Source organism: Equus przewalskii, chromosome 1, assembly GCF_037783145.1.
Source record: "Equus przewalskii isolate Varuska chromosome 1, EquPr2, whole genome shotgun sequence".
In the NCBI taxonomy this organism is placed as follows: domain Eukaryota; kingdom Metazoa; phylum Chordata; class Mammalia; order Perissodactyla; family Equidae; genus Equus; species Equus przewalskii.
The window spans coordinates 79,660,962-79,677,387 of record NC_091831.1 but is presented as its reverse complement, the minus strand read 5'-3'; the positions used below and the strand labels follow the sequence as shown (position 1 = coordinate 79,677,387).

At 43.1% G+C, this 16,426-nt stretch overlaps 1 protein-coding gene across 9 annotated transcripts in view; it reads left to right on the top strand.

Moving 5' to 3' along the window:
* The window catches only part of DISC1 (DISC1 scaffold protein), a 347,047-nt gene that overhangs the window by 3,024 nt on the left and 327,597 nt on the right, over positions 1 to 16,426 (top strand). The window contains exon 1 of one of the 9 annotated variants that reach the window (XM_070568810.1): positions 8,126 to 8,232. The exons of the other annotated variants lie outside the window; for them this stretch is intronic. The gene's annotated coding sequence lies outside the window, so the exon portion shown is untranslated. Of the gene's footprint in view, positions 1 to 8,125; positions 8,233 to 16,426 lie in introns of those variants that run through there. 9 annotated transcript variants of the gene reach the window in all.

Here is a 16,426-nt window from a genome sequence, read left to right as displayed (position 1 = left end):
TCGTCGATTTACATCTATTTCAAAAATGGGATGCAAACTATTATTGTGTTAAATGACAAAAATAGTGCTTGCTCATTGCTTGAACATTAAGACATTAACTTTAGTAAAAAGGAGCCAGAATTTATTATGTTCATTAAAACTTTTCCATTTAAAAATAAAACAAACTTTTGATTGGAGATTAAACTGTTGATGTTTGAATTTTATTGTGGTTTTGGTCAAAGTTTGATGAAAGACCTTCAGAGCAAAGGGGAGGTACAATGGTGATCTTTAAATAACGAGAACTAAAGACCGGCACAGAACAAAGTTTCTGAGTATAAAAATTTTAGATTAGAGTCCTTAGATCAGAATTAGAACCTTTGTTTTGATAGTGATGATAATTCAGTTTATATGCTGGGTTCCCACACAAAGCAAGCAGAGAGCTCCGCTTCCAGAGATGCCCTTGGCAGCCACTCTCGGAGTGAGGACGGTCCCCTTTGGCACAGCTGGGGCCATCTGTGGCCAGCCATTTTTCAGCCACCACCGTTTAGTAATGCAAGACTTTTAGTCTTTGGTAGTCTTCTTTTGCTTGTTCTTAACTTTAATGACTGTGTGGTAAAAATTCCTTGCGAATGTCTTTTGTGCAACAATCATACAATTTTTTAAATCCTTGCCGCAGATGCTTTGACCATCCTGAATCCATTTTCTCTTTTGAAATCAGAATTGACCAGCTGCTCCTTGAGCACAGACTTTGCAATCAGCTTCCGAATTTTCACAGCAAGTGGAAGTAGGAAAGGAGAACTGTGGCTGACCGATGAATGAAATATTATTTCTATTTTACCCGGCCCTCCTTCCTTTTGGCCGCCTGGCTCCTGTCATGGCTCAGAGATGGATGGTAAAGATAGCGGGGCTTCCTCTAATCACTAGGGTTGCTGGTCATCGAGTGTTATAAACAGAATCACAGAACTTATTGCTGGATGGAGCTTCAAAAGATCAATTGGTTAAACCCCTTGAGTTCTGGGAGGTGAGGCATCGACAAGTGCATTTACCAAGTGCAGCTGCTGAGTGCTCTATCTTTAGTCAATATAATGGTAGTCGTAGGTGCAGGAGACCTGGTCTCAAATCAAATAATTGAAATAAACAACCCTAGATTATCTTTCCCATGTCAACTTCAGGTTAATTTCCCAGCCACGCTGCCTGTGTTCATCCATTTAAAATATGTGGATAAAATTCTACCTGTTTAACCCCAACATCTGCCTGTCACGGTAGGACTTTCACCCTTTATTTGCAGATGGGTTTGAACTCTCAGAGAAATGCAGTTAAGACAGTAAACTCCTTGAGTTGAGCGATAGCAATCTCTGAGGATAAATTATCTATTGTAGAGTACTGACAGTTGTGAGTGGCGGTAGAGATTGTGGAATCTGGCCTGCTTGTTTTACAGGTGTGAAAAGTGAGGCATAGGAACAGAGTGAGTATTAGAATCTGGGTCGTCTTAGAGCTGTTTCCATCAAGCCATGCTTCATTTCTTAGTTCTGCATAATTCATCTCTGCTTAAGAAATATTAAGTGGGGCTGGCCCGGTGGCACAGCGATTAAGTTCGCACGTTCCACTTTGGCAGCCCAGGGTTCGCTGGTTCGGATCCCGGGTGCGAACATGGCACCACTCAGAAAGCCATGCTGTGGCAGGCATCCCACATATAAAGTAGAGGAAGATGGGCACGGATGTTAGCTCAGGGCCAGTCTTCCTCAGCCAAAAGAGGATTGGTGGCAGATGTTAGCTCGGGACTGATCTTCCTCAAAAAAAAAAATAAAAAGAAATATTAAGTGAATGGAACCAAATCCTTGTTTATTTTTTTTGAGCCATCGTGGGTCTTAAAAACTTAAATTTTGAAGCAGTTGCTTTTGTCATATCATCATTGATCTTTAAGAATCGTTTGTTCGTTTATTCATTATTCATTCATTCAACATTGATAGAGGGGCTTCTTGGCCCGGAATTAGAACTAGAGCCACACATTAATAAGGTATCAATATTTGACTTAATTTAGAGAAAAACTTGCTAAAAATAAAAGCTGTCCATCAATGGAATAGGCTGCTTTGAAAAGCAGTCAGCTCTTTGCTGTGGGAAGCATTTAAGTTAGTGCTGGCTGGTTCTGTGGTGAATGTAATGAGGGAGTCTGCATGTGGGGATGGGGCCCATATTGGAGGATGTGTGGGAACCCTTCCATAGCTCTAGGATTCTGTGATTTTTGTCCTGGAGCATTGGGATCATCCAGGATTTGAGCTACTGTGTAAATTTCCTACTCCCTGCTCACTAGGGTTTCACATTTTGCCTCCCCCCATCCAGGTGGTTTCATTTCCAGAAGCCTCGCCAGCTCCTTGCAGTCAGCTGCCTGAATGCAGTAGGACCTTCAACCCCCCAGCGTTACACAGATCTAGGGTTGATCTTAATCATTAACGTGATCATGTTCACCCAGGCGAACAAATCGACCAGGAATAGTAACGTGTATTTGACAGGTGGCCCTGCCTCCAGATTAATTGCCTTCACAGGTTGAAAGGTGAAATATCTCAAGTTTAATGAGTGAATTGTGTCCTGAATGTGGAATCTGAGTTTAAATTTAGTTTTGTGACATGTACACCGACCTAACTTTTCTTTTTCCTATCTGTCATCTCTTAATTTGTGAGTGGATTGATAAGATGATTTGACATAATTATTAGGCTTTATCTTTGACATGGGAGAGTGTGTGTGTTTTGCATTTATAAATGAAAGCATGACACATCTTAAATACCTTTAGGAAGAGGAGGACATTTCACAGTGGTCAATGAGAAAAAAAGTAAATATAGAGGTAAACTGAGGTTCTTCTGTTTCTAATACACTGGAAACTTAGAATTGTGGAAGCTGTTTTGTGATTATAAATCTTCTGATGAAGAAAAGTTTATGTATTTCAGTACGATTTTTTTAAATTGAGGTATAATTTACAATAACATTAGTTTCAGGTGTACAACATAATGATTTGATATTTGTATATATATTGTGATATTATCACCACAATGTCTAGTTAACATCTGTCACCTGACATAGTTACAAAAGGATTTTTTTTTCTTGTGGTGAGAACTTTTAAGATCTACTCTCTTAGCAACTCAGTATGATTCTTACTATTTCCCTAATGCTTTCATTATAGCCACAGGCCAGGCATAGTGAAATGTGAGACAGCTATCCTTGGGCATAAATAATCTACATTCAATTCAAACAGTAGATTTAGGGACCTTAAATTACCTTGACTTTTATCGGTCCTGTTGTTTCCCTTTGTCTGGTTATATAATTCTCTTCTGGAGACGTTAAGTTATCCATTTATTCAGTCCATCATATTTGTTCATTCAAGAATATTTATGTAGCAGCTACTGTATACGTGGCACTGTGGTGTGCACAGCAGGGTGTTTAAAGATGTATGAGACTGTTCTTGAGGACCTCCAGTCTAAATCGAAGATCTAGCAAAGGCTGGTGTTCTTTCCAGGTGATTTAAGGTGACACTTAGAGCTTAATAGTCACTTTTAGGATGCATCTTCAGAGGGTGTCTCAGGACTTCCTTACGTCTTCCCACAGAGTCAGTATTTCTCTGCTCAGTTCCTCCCTCCCGTGAGGCCTGCACACTGCTGCCGTGATGGTCTTCCCAAAGCACAGACCTGATTAGGTTATTGTTTCTCTGTGCAATGACTCATTATTGTCCTGAAAGCAAGTTCTCAGCAGTCCTTTCCAAGCCTTCCATAAATTGGCCCCTAAATCCCTAAAATGGATACTCTGGCTTTTTTATTGTGCACATTATTCTGCCCACCAAGAATATGATGGAATCTATCCTCTTTGCCTCCGATGTCTACTCATCAAAACGTTATCCTTCATGTACGATCTAGCCAGTAATGCTTCTCAGCCTTCCCTGGTCCTCTGGAATCATCTACTCTTTCCTTCGTCTTATAGTTATGTAACTTATAGTTATAGTTCGTTATATATTTAACCTGCTTTTCTAATTCCAGTGTAAACTGCTTCAGCTCAAGGAAGCTGTCTGGTTGATCTCCTTACCCCTCATCTGTGTAGGATGCTTGTGGTTTACTCCACTCTCGCTGAATTGAGTTAGACTCTTCATTATATTTTAGACTGAGTAATCCAGTGTGTAGGTTAACCACATCTGTTATTTTTATATCTTGCAAAACCAATCAAGAATTCTGTAAGTTCAGTTCAGTTCAAATGTTTATTGAGATGCACAAACCACATTGCCAGACAACTGTGGTAGCTCTTTAAGATGAAAAAAAAAAAGTAGAATGTTGTCCATACCCTTGGGAAGCCTGTAGTTCAGTGGAGAAAAGAGAATTAATTCTTATGAAGTTTCTGGATGTTGTTTCTTCAGAATGATTGGGCACATTGGGATATGCCAAAATCATTAAGAAGTAACTGGCATTAAGAAGTAGATGCCCAGTGAATATTTTATAGGCTGGATGGAGGGAGAGGAGGAAGAAGAAAGAGGGAATCCTTTGATTCATAATTTATTTATTGCAGTGTTTACTCCTAGGCATAATAATTTTGAAGGTAATTTACTCAAGTATTGATTTCCACACTTATGTATAAAATGTGCTGCTCTTTGTCTAGGAAGAGAGATGCTAGTTCTCTGTCTGTGGGAACTCTGCATTAATTTCCTGGCTGTGGTGTTGTATTTGCTTAACGTCGTTGACGTTCTCCTCTCAGGCATCTCTGCAGTGCGGGACCCACGTTTCCCAGGCTGGACGAGGCCTACAGCTGTCTGGGGGCCGTGACAAGGGGACCGCCTCACACTGATTCCACACTCGTCATCTCCTCCTCTACCCAGCCTGCTAATTGGCCTTGGGGGCTGTAGGATGAGTTCTGAACTATTTCCTCACCATGAAGCTTTTGTGTGTCTGTCTGCACTCGACTTAACTAGTAATCTGAATGGAAAAATGGACAAATTCTATCATTTTAATCCAACTGTTACCTTTTTTTTGACTCTGATTTGAGATTATGTACATCCATTCAAATATTTATTGTATGTGAATGTTTTGGAAACTCCCTTAAAAAGCATAAGGTGATGTACAAGAAAAGGTATTGATATTACCCCTGGTTTCCCATTTTGCTGAGGCAGAATAGAGCTCAGTGGAAATAAAATGAGATATTCTAGGGGGTTACTTTATCTTAGGTTAAGCTTGGGATGAATTTATATTGACAGTGCTTTTAAAATTTCATTGTGCTTTTTAATGAGCAAAAGATCCTTTTTTTTTTTTTTGCCATATCCTATCAAAATTAGGAGCCTGCCTTTCCCAATAAAATGACTAATTATTAATCATTACAGGGCTGGGAAGGGGTGGGTCAAGCAGAAATATAGTAGCGAGAAACCTTCTTTTGGAGGTGCCTTTGCATTAGTCTGGGCTGAATTTCTTGAGGGCAGACCTTGTTTTATTTATCTTCTTATCATTTTTGTTAGACCTGTAGTAAGAATAAAGACTCACTGAATTGTATTGGTTTAAAATAACATGTGTAACGCAAGCACCATGGCACGCAGGAGACTTCCTTCCCAGCCAGTGGTGGCTCCTGAAATGCTGCATGGAGAGGCTGGGGCAGCAGCTGGGTTAAAAGAGTTGCTTTTGCATGCAAACACAGTCTTTATATAGACTGCATGTTCAAGATTGATACAAGTGGCAAACATTTCTAAAAGAGCTGCCATTTACACATTTCGTAAGAGAAAAATGTCAGCTGCCCATCTCAAAGCACAGGCTCAGGATTTTCATTTGGAGTGGCTATAGAGGACTGCGAAGCATGTTGCGGGGCTGGAGCACCCCCAGGCCAGCCCTTGGCACTGCTTCCGCTCCCAGCACCTCCTCCCTTCTACTGCCCATGACGTTCATCACTTGTCATGATGTAACGTGAATTCTTGAAACACGAGACAAACGCATCTTCAAATGGAAGCACAGAGACACATTCCAAAGGCAAATTTCATTTAAATTGTGATCAAAATACTTCACTTTACTTGTTATGGGCAAATGATGATTAACTGCAGTTGACCGAGAGGCCAGCTGGAAAGGACACTGGACTTGGGGTCAGGACCCTGGGCAAGTGCTTTAATCTCTCTGGATCTCAGAGTTCTTCCTGGTAGAAACAGAGATGGCAATGTCAACCCTCAGTGTGGAATTGTGGTAAAGGTCTAATATAATCATTTAGATATGAGCTCATCCTAATCTATAATATTTATGCATCAAGAATTGCTTTATTACAAACTTACTGGTATTGTCCCTAACATCAGTCCTGTCTACAATCTCAGTTGGCTTTATAGCTTGTCCCTCACACCCCAGTCTGGGTCCCTGGTCTCTTATCTGAATCACATTAGTGTTTCTGCAGCAAAATAATGCAGGTTCCCTGAACTCAGTGGCATAAAGGCTCTTGATTGCTTTGCATCTGTGCTCATGGGGTTTGACGAGCGCAGGAGTGCAGTCAGGTTCTCTGCTGCAGGACGAATGAGGGGAAGCCTGTGGTTCTCAGACAGAGACTTTGGGATTTGGGATTAGAGGTGATGCGTCAGGAGCTGGTACTCAATAGTTGTTGTGGTGGTTTTGCTTCCCCTCCTCCCCCTTCCCTTCTCTTCCTCCTCCTCCGCTTCTAATTCTTAGCCTCAGTTCCTGTTGTATTGTCCACTGTTTCTGGATAGGCCACTGATCTGCTGCCTTTCGTCATGAGCCACCAAGCACAGTGCCGCATAAGGAGTGAGCAGAGGGACACAGGAGGTGTCTCAGGGAAGAAGGGAACGCGACCTTATGGAGAGCGTCGTTCAGTCCCGCTTCAGCACGTTTCTGGAGCAGGCGTGCAGGCTGCTTCTAAGACGATGTGCTTCCTGGTTTTGATCCTTCGTCTGCTCCTTGGATCCTCCTGCTTTGCTTGGCCCGTGGGAGGGCCAAGTCATGAAGACTGCCTCGCACTGGTCTGATTGTTCTCTTGATGCTGCCCCTTGGATTAATCCTTTGATGCCACAGTTTGCAGCCTGAGGGCAAATGATACCCTACCTTGTACTCTTCCCAGGGTTCCAGAGACCCTGCTGTCTTGGAGGGAGCACTGGACAACGGCTGTCATTGATGGGCCTGAAGGGGAAAGGGTTAACTGTCAGGCTGCCCCCTTAAATGCCCACCACCGACAACCAAGGTGAGCGATTCCTTTGGCGTGTCTGCGGCCGTGGTCAGCTCTGAGCCTTCTAGTGCTGCTTGTGACGAGCAGGCTCAATGCGGATGATTGATGCCAAATGTATCGTGGAGAGTGAAGGGTGCTTAACAGAGCACAGCTGGGTCGGCTCTGTGAAGGGAATTCTGGTTCTAGACCCATCCATCTTTGCCCTTTCAAGGTGTAATTTAATTTTGGTCTTGATGAAATTTTCATCTATATGAAATGTAAGCTCTGCAGGATTCTCCATTAGGACACTGTTTGGATTTTGGTTTCTCTTAATCCTCTCCGACAGTTTGCCTCTCCTGTCTCAGAAAATTCACCGCTCTTGCTGGTATCCTTTCGTACCCAAAGAGGGCATTCTAACCTTAAGAGAAATTCGGCGCAGCACAGCGCCTGCCATTGCCTTTCTCTCCAAGCAGAGAGCACGCCTTCTCCCTTGGCTTCTCAGGTGTCTGGGTCCAGGCAGGAAGTAGTCACAGCTCACATTTATTTAATAAAACCGTTATGAGATGAACGCAGCCCCATGCATGCGGGGATAGAGGGGGACCCGGCTGCTTGCTTTGCCCCAAAGCTTGCCGGCTCTCTGTACGTTTTTGGAGCTGTCACTTGTGAGCTGTTTGCACTGAGGGAGAACTTCTGTCAGGTTGGGACTTGGCAGGCCAGTTGGCTAATGCTTTGGGTGTTCTTTCAGCATTGTCTGCAGTGAGTGTGGGAGTCAAAGGCCCTTCAGTGCGAAGATAATGCCCGCTTGTTCCCTGGAACCCCAAGGGAGCCAGAGTCAAAGGGGCTTTTTGTCTCACCAGTAGAAAGACCCACAGGAAATCCCAGCTTCAGAGATTCCTGTGCAGCCTCATTGTCCCCTCAGTGCTGACTGGCCTTAGGCTTCCTTTGAGTGAGGCAGTAACTAGTACAAAAAATAAATGAAAGGATGCTGTTCATGTGGCTGGAATGGAGTGCACCTGCCGTGTGCACTAGCATGCGGGCTGGGCGCTTCCCGGACCCTGGTGCCTGAGTCCTCCTAGCCGTGAGCACTGGGGTGGTGAATTGAAGGTAATACCAGCCACTTGGTACTGTTAGAAGACTCGACTGTGGTCACGTGAGTGAAGAGCCAGTGCAGCATCTGCACCATCGCAGGCACTCAGTATTGTTGTTGAAGGGCTATTCTCAGATTTCAAGTCTCTACGAGCGATTCTCTCACTTAGTAGGTCTGTGACCAGGACGAGCTCATCTAATTTCTCTTCATCTGTAAGCTGGGCAGTAATAATGCTTATTGCCTAGGACTATTGTGAGGATTACAGGAGACAATATATGCAAAGGTCTTAGAAAACAGCACATTAAAACCGGTGGGCTTTGGTCTACACCTGTGCAGGTGATGTCCTGATGAGGGTTCCGGTCTAGGGGCGACTGGGGCCGACATCCTGGCTGGGCCCGGGCACTGAGGAAGGCGTGTCTTTTTCTAATTCATCAGCTCAGAGGGGCCACCTTTTTCTAATTTACCTTCCCAGAGGGGACATCCTTTTTATAGTTCATCACCCCGGAGGGGGTACCTTTTAAAAAATTTGCCCACCGGTAACATATGTGCTAGCAGCAGCCTGTCAACAAGAGAAAGATGCTATTATTAGTGTGGAGGACAGAGCCTTCTGGAGAGAGTGTGTGGCGTGCTTTACCTGGCTCCAACTTGGTAGTTTCTCTTTAATTTTAGCAATACTATTATCATAGTCGGAGGAGCAGTTTTGCTATTTCCTCAATTCCAAATTTTCTCTAGGATTTTCCTTGAGGCCAAGGGCTATGATCCCCTGCCTTCCAAGGCCACCCTCTGTGGCACTGCCCTGCATGTGTCCTCCAGAATGGACATTTGTTAACACAGGTTGGAAGAGAATGGGTCAGAGGGTGGGCTGGGTGCTGGCTATTGGCTCTTGGCCCCTCACCCACCCTTCTGTGCCTTGCTCTTTACTGTGAGGGCTGGGAGTCTGAAAATGGCACATCCCTGGCTCCCTTGCCAGCTCCCTTCCTGTTAAATTCTGCCAATAGGAGGCACTGGTGGGAGACCAGAGGCAGGAGGAAGAGAAAAGCTGTCTGATTCTGGGTTTTACAGTGGGGTGGTTGCAGGCAAGGATGGGTAATTTGGAACTCCAGCAGCTCTGACAAGTGGCCCTTTTCCCAGGCTCCAGAACCAGTGGACGCAACCTCTTCAACTGTACCCAGATTGAGCAGGCTCAGGTGCACAGCCCAGGAGCATTAATGCCTGATCCTGGTTGTTATCTCTTCTTCCTCTTTGCTCCTGCCCTCTCCTTCTCCTTTATTCTCTTCCGGTTCTTCCCATATCTTTGTGACCGACTCCCTGTATTAAGTGTCCTCTGTTTGGCATACCTGGAGTGGTCTCAGTTTTCCTACACTTTGTTTGTGGACTCTGTGACTCTCTTGAGTGCTTTGGGGCTGGGTACCCTCCCCAAAATCTCCTGGCGCTTGGGTGCTTCCTTTCTGTATCCATCTTCATCAAGCATGTCAGGATTGTTGTGATAGCCTTTCAATAGGTTTTCAGCCTCTAGCTTCTTCCTGATCATGGTGGACATTATGGTCAGATTAATTTTCCTAAACTCTAGTTCATCTGGCTCACACCTCTGCTCAAAACCCTACAAGTTTTATGGCAGTCATTTAGCAAAGGTGTAGTCACCTATGACCTAAACCCAGTGGTGAGAATCCTAACCATGGACACCTCTCCCACAATCCTCACGACAGAGGTCTGTGTAGTCAGAGGGTCATTCTTTCACCCTGGCTGGGAGGACGGCAGTTAGCTCAGGGACAGACACACCAGTAGTCATGCTGGTATGAGCAAGATTTCAAAGCCTGGCTGTGGCTCCCCGCTGTATCTCCTTATACCCCTCACTGATTCCTTCCATGTTCAAGTCAAACTCGGGCCTTTAGGACAGGACCCTGCTCTTTGTCAGCCCCTCCTGCTTTCCTGGAGGACAACCGTCAGCTTACAAGGGCTGCCTGATGTCCTGGGATTAGGGAAGGCTGAGACTGAGAAGTTTAAATCATGTCACTTGTAAACTGATGGAAATCTGTGTACTGTGAAAAGCGCAGATGAGCTGTAAGCCTGGATGAGATTATCATCTTGGGGAGGGGCTTTCTCACCCTTAGGTTTTCTGACTTCCTTGAAGTAATGTTTTCAGGAACTTCCATATTGAAGTGGGTTGGGAGAATCTCTTAAGGGAAATGAAAGGACATACGGGGTCAACTGGAGTAAAAAGAATGTGGTTAATGTTCAAACATGGCTTTATTGTTTTTACATAAAAATCAAAACATTGGCATTATAAAAAAATCAAGCAACCTTGAAAAATACATGGTGGAAGAAGAAATGATCCCTAATGTCCCACCTTCCTCACTGTTAATTCTTTCATGAACGTCCTTCTAGACGGTTCTCAGAGCCTCTGTTATAGACACATATGATTTTTTTTTAAAGATTTTATTTTTTCTTTTTCTCCCCAAAGCCCCCTGGCACATAGTTGTGTATTTCTTTTAGTTGTGGGTCCTTCTAGTTGTGCCATGTGAGACGCTGCTTCAGCATGGCTTGATGAGCAGTGCCATGTCTGCGCCCAGGATTCGAACTGGCGAAACCCTGGGCCGCCGAAGCAGAGTGCGTGAACTTAACCACCCGGCCATGGGGCCGGCCCCTACACATACGATTTTACAGAAGTGGGATTATGTTGCATCCTGTTATCTAACCTAATTTTTTCCCACTTATTAGTATAGCACAGAAATGTTTTCGTGTCAACAAATGTTACCTTACATCATTATTTCCAATGGCTGCACTGTATTCCATGTTTGTACCATAGTGTGCTCATCCAGTCGCATTAAATTGGAATGTTTACGGTTGTCACCCTTGAGAACATGCTAATTTTTATTAAGTTCTTGTGTTTAAGATGATGCTAGGGCTATAACATATTCTAAGAAATCAGTAACTTAAAACATTAGAAGTTTCTTTCTCTCCTAGATAAAGTTCGGGTTCTCCCTCCATTTACTGGTGGTTACTTTGAGGCTCCAGGCTTAGACAGAGGGGCTGCTCTGCCTTACATGGCCATTCAGGGGCTCAGGCTGACAGAGGCCCCACCACCTTCAGCATGTGGCTTCCAAGGTTGCCCAGGCCTTTGCCACCAAGCCAGCAGATAACAAAGAAGAGAGAGCAGAAGATGTCATAGGAGGTTTTTATGGATCAGAACTGGGAGCGGTAGATACCACTTCTGCCCACATACCATTGGCCAAGTTTAGTCACATGGCCATAGGAAGCTGCAAGGGAGGCTGAGAAATGTCACCTAGCTGTGTAGGCAGGAGGAAAAGGGCATAGGGTTCAACAGTGGCCAGTCTCTGCCAGAGGTCCCCTTACTGGTCACCAAATTCCTGCTTCACTTTCCCTCTCGCACCTGGAACCCACTCACCCCTCCCAGAAGGAGACACAGCTAAGTCCCGTGCAGTCATTGCGCCTGGCTCACGCTTCAGGATCTCTAGATGGTGTGCTGTCTTCTCATCATGCCTAAATGAGAATTCTCATGGTTCTGTGACTTACGAACTAAAAAGGAAAAAGTTATTTGCCTCTTTCCTAGCCTCTCCCAATTTTCAGTGGTGGAGCAGAGATAGAATAACACAACACCAAAAAACTCCCATTTTGAACTGAGTAAAATAGGAGATGCACAGTAGTCTCAGGTTCAAAGCAATCGTGGAGCCAGTGAAGGCCTCCAACCAGGGCTGCAAGAACTTTCTCCATTAGACCTTGATTCTGATCTCGGAGAGGAAATCTCTTGTCCGTTGGTCTCCATGGCCCCTGGCTCTGTCCTGCCAATTTCCTCCTTGTCCTTTATTCTCCATGGCAACATTTGAAGCTGTTGCTGGGGATTCTGCCGTCTTTACAGGGTGTGTACAGCTTTTGCTCCTCTGGATGGTGGCCTGAGGTTTTGTAAGGCTCACAGAGACTTTTTGTTTTTAAGTCCAGGCTCATGGTTTCTCAGGCCATACATTTCTGTCAAAAATTTAGTAGGATTCTCTTCTGTTTTCTTCCATGAAGTTCCTTGTACTGATACCTAATCCCCAAATTTTTTCCTGGACCTTATGATCAAGCTGGATTTATTGTATTACTTTATCACCCCATGCCCTTCTTTCTCAACTAAATGGTGGTTACCTTCAGGCCCTCAGGCTCAGATGGGAGGCAACACTCTTAATCAGTTCTCCACCACAGGGCTGAGTCTTTGAGCCTTTGTCACTCAAAAGTTTTTCAATCTTATTTCTTGCCGTTTGAGATTTAGAAGCAGTCAGCTTTTTAAACCCTTTAAGTGCACAAATTTCTGGATTCTATCCCCTTTCATTTATGCTCGCAATCCAACAAATTCTTGACTCAGCATACCTATTTCTTTAATATTACTTTAATATTATCTTTACTATTTCTTGCATTTTATTACTAATGTTTTACTTTCCAACGTCTTTCCCCAGAGCTGCAAGCTCGGTAGGCACTACGTCTGCTTTCTTAGTTTTTGCAGGTGATGATTTTACCTAATATTTTGCCACTGCGTAACTTGGGTCTCCATCTCTCCAAGCACCAATATCAGTTTTTTTTTTTGCTGTCACTGCCTGATCCCTCAGCCAGTGCCACTTATTTTAGGTAGTACCCTGCTTTGAGGCACCAATTTCGGTGTTAGTTAACACTTGCTGTTATAATATAAAAACCTAAATTCTCGGTGGCATGTCACTTTCAAAGTTTGTTTCGCAATGTAAATTACCTTGTGAAGCAGGACTGTTGATGGTGGTGGGGAGGGGTCCTACTCTATTTCATCACGCAGGGATTCAGGTGGACCAGGGCTCCTCCATTATGGTTTCTGAAGTCTCCCAGAGTGTTGATGTCTAATCAGTAGAGAGAAGAAGAAAGAGCATGAGACGACTGCAAAGGAGGTTTCTATAGGCCAGACCTGGAAGTCCTGTCCACTCTTTCATTGATTAGGACTCAGTGCAAGGGAAGCTGGGAAATGTAGTCCAACTGTGTGTCCAGGAGAAAAGGGAAATGGGCTGGTGAACAGTTCTCAGTGTCTGCCTGGGTGCCCATGTAGCAGAGGCTAGTCGGTGGTGGAGATGGGATTTGAATCCAGGCTTTCTCAACTCGGGGCCTGCAAATGTATTCTCTACTCTACCCAGATAAAATAGAATACAGTTAAAACATAAGTGTGAGATGTGAAAAAATGATAAAGGAGAAAATCACAGATTCAAAGGTTAAGAAGTGAGAATTAGAAGTGACAAATTTAAAAACTACATAAAATAAAGAGAAATAACTATAATTGAGGAGCAAAGAATACAAACTTAGGAGAATGATACACAGCCCTCACTGTAATATAAGGATAAAATGTGATATCTGAAACACAATGGGTAAGGATTAAAGAATGTAGAAATTAGGAAAAAACCAAAAATGTTGATATAATACATATAACCTGAAAAAAAGCACAAAGATGAAATGAAAAAGTAGTAAAATGTTACAAGGGAATAAAAATGTTAAATAAGTGACAGTAAGAGTTAAAGAAGTGAAAATCAAAATACTGAAAAAGACAAAGCAAACTCAGGACTCACTGTTTAGTAAGACACAATACAGCCAAGGTTCGAAACAAGGAAAATAGAAGCTTCCTCTATGCCAAATAAGAAAAAGGTTAAAGAAAAAAACAAAAAATGATAGATGAAACTAAAACAACGTAAACATTATAAACAAGACTATATGGGATTTTACAAATATATTCACAGAAACAGGTAAAATAAGTAGCAACACAAATCTTGCTCTCCCAGTACTCCAGTCTGAACCGATGCCTCTGGTTAGGGGTCCCCAGTAGAGATTTTTGGGCTGAGAGCTGAGGGGTAGAGAAGGGGCGCTTGGATCTCCCTCCCTTTACAGGCCTTAAAATGCCTGAGTGGAGTGAGGTCAGCAAAATGGTGGAGTAGGAAGCTCCAGGCTCTTTTTCCCCCAGGAAAATGTTAAAGAAAACAAAAACAAAAAAACGATTAGAGAGTGGCTAAAATAACTTTCTAGGAGCTCTGGAAAATAGTCAAAGGTCTACAGCAACTAAGTAAACTCCTAATTAAGAAAAAGCCGCATTCAAAATGGTAGGTTCTACAGAATTTAAATGATAAGTGCATAAAAAATAATTGTAAATATGTTAATGAGTACACAATGTATAAAGATGTAATTTGTGACATTAATAACATAAAAGGGGCATGGAACTGTGGAGAAGTAGAGTCTTTTATGGTATTGAAGTTAAGTTGTTATCAGTTCACATTGGATTATTACTCTAATTTTAGAATATTACATGTAATCCTCACGGTAGCCACAAAGTAAATATCTATAGAATACACACAAAAGGAAATCAAAACATGCACTATAAAAAAATCAGCTAGACACAAAGGAAGGCCACAAAGGAGGAAACGAGGGACAGAAATGCCATAAGACATGCAGAAAACACATAACAAAATGGCAGAGGTGAGTCCTTCCCTATCAATAATTACTTTAAATGTAAATAGATTAAATTCTCCAATCAAAAGGCATAGATTGGCAGAATGGATTAAAAAAACAGGATCCAACTACATGGTATGTACAAGAGACTTGCTTTAGCTCTAAGGATATACGTAGGTTGAAAGTGGAAAGATGGAGAAAGATATTCCATGAAAATGGTAACCAAAAGAGAGCTGGGTAGCTAGACTAATATCGGACAAAATAGATTTTAGGGAACAAACTGTTACAAGAAACAAAGAAGGAAGCGTGTATTGATAAAAGGCTCAATTCGTCAAGAAGGTATGATAATTATAAACATATATGTACCAAATATCAGAGCTCCAGAATATCTGAAGCAAACATTGACAGAATTGAAGGGGGAAATAGCTCCACAATAAAATGACTGTGTAACGCAGTGTGCAGCCTAGTCCAGCCTCCTTCAGGATCCGCACGTCGCATGTTGTGGACATCTGCATCTTCAGTAGCTCCCTGTTGCCTGCTGGCATTCAAGTCCCTGTACTTCGTGTGAAGTCAGACTTCAGCTATGCTGCCCCTACAACTTGGCGAAGAGCATCCCCACTTTGGTTGTGTCACCTCCTATCCTTCTGCCTGAAAAGCCTCTCTTTCCTCCAACTCCATCCCCTCTAAGAAGCCTTTTTTTGTGAGTGCAGATTAATGACTTGCATCGCTTACCCTCGGCCGATTGCACCTATTGTCTGTACCACGCATTTAATACATCACATTTGATATTTATTTGACACTTGTATTTATATTTTGTCTGTTTGTTGGGTCTCCTCAAAGAGATTTTGAGTTCCTTGGGGGCTAATGCTCCCTTAAGTTACTGGCACTTAGCACTATAACCTGGATGTAGAAGCTTATTTTTCTATCGAATCAATAGATGTCTTTTTAAATTGGCCCAATCGCTGATCTTAACCCTAAGGATTAGCTAATGGAAGCATCACAGATATTACGTTGGGCAGACAAGGCTAAGCTACTTACTTTTGTGAGTTTTGGTTTCCTTATTTTTAGGTCTGGGGTCCATTTATCATGCCTCTACTATGTATCAGGCCATGTGCTAATGCTCTCATTTAACCATCACAACAGCCTAAGGCAGGGGAGGGGCGGCATCTATTCTTATTCCCATTTTTCAGATGAGAAAACTGAGGCCCAGAGACATTAAGTAACTTGCCAAAGTTACCCAGCTCATAAATGAAAGAGCTAGAATTTGAACCCAGATCTCTCGGATTCCTTTGCTTGTTATTATTTTAAATATCTGCTAATACTGTTCAATCCTTTAACTTCTTTGTCTTGCCTGTGATCTAAGCTCAAGCTCTTCATTGTTTCTCCTCTTCCCCCAATGATAGTTGTGGTAGGCAGAGTAATGCCCCTTTGAAGTTGTTTGCCTCCTATTCCCTGGAGCCTGTGAATATCTTACCTTATATGGCAAAAGAGACTAGATGTGATTAAGTTAAGGCTCTTGACATGAGAAGACTGTCTTGGATTATCCTGGTGGGCCCAAAGTACTCACAGGGTCCCTTAGGTGAAAGAGGGAGAGAGAAGTCGAAGACAGAGAGGGGTTTGAAGATGCTAAGTTGCTGGTTTTGAAGATGGAGGAAGGGGCCATAATCCAAGGAATTCAGGCAACTTCTAGAAGCTGGAAAAGTCGAGAAAACAGATCCCCCCCCGGAGCCTCCATAAGGAAAGTAACCCTGCTGAAACCTTGATTTT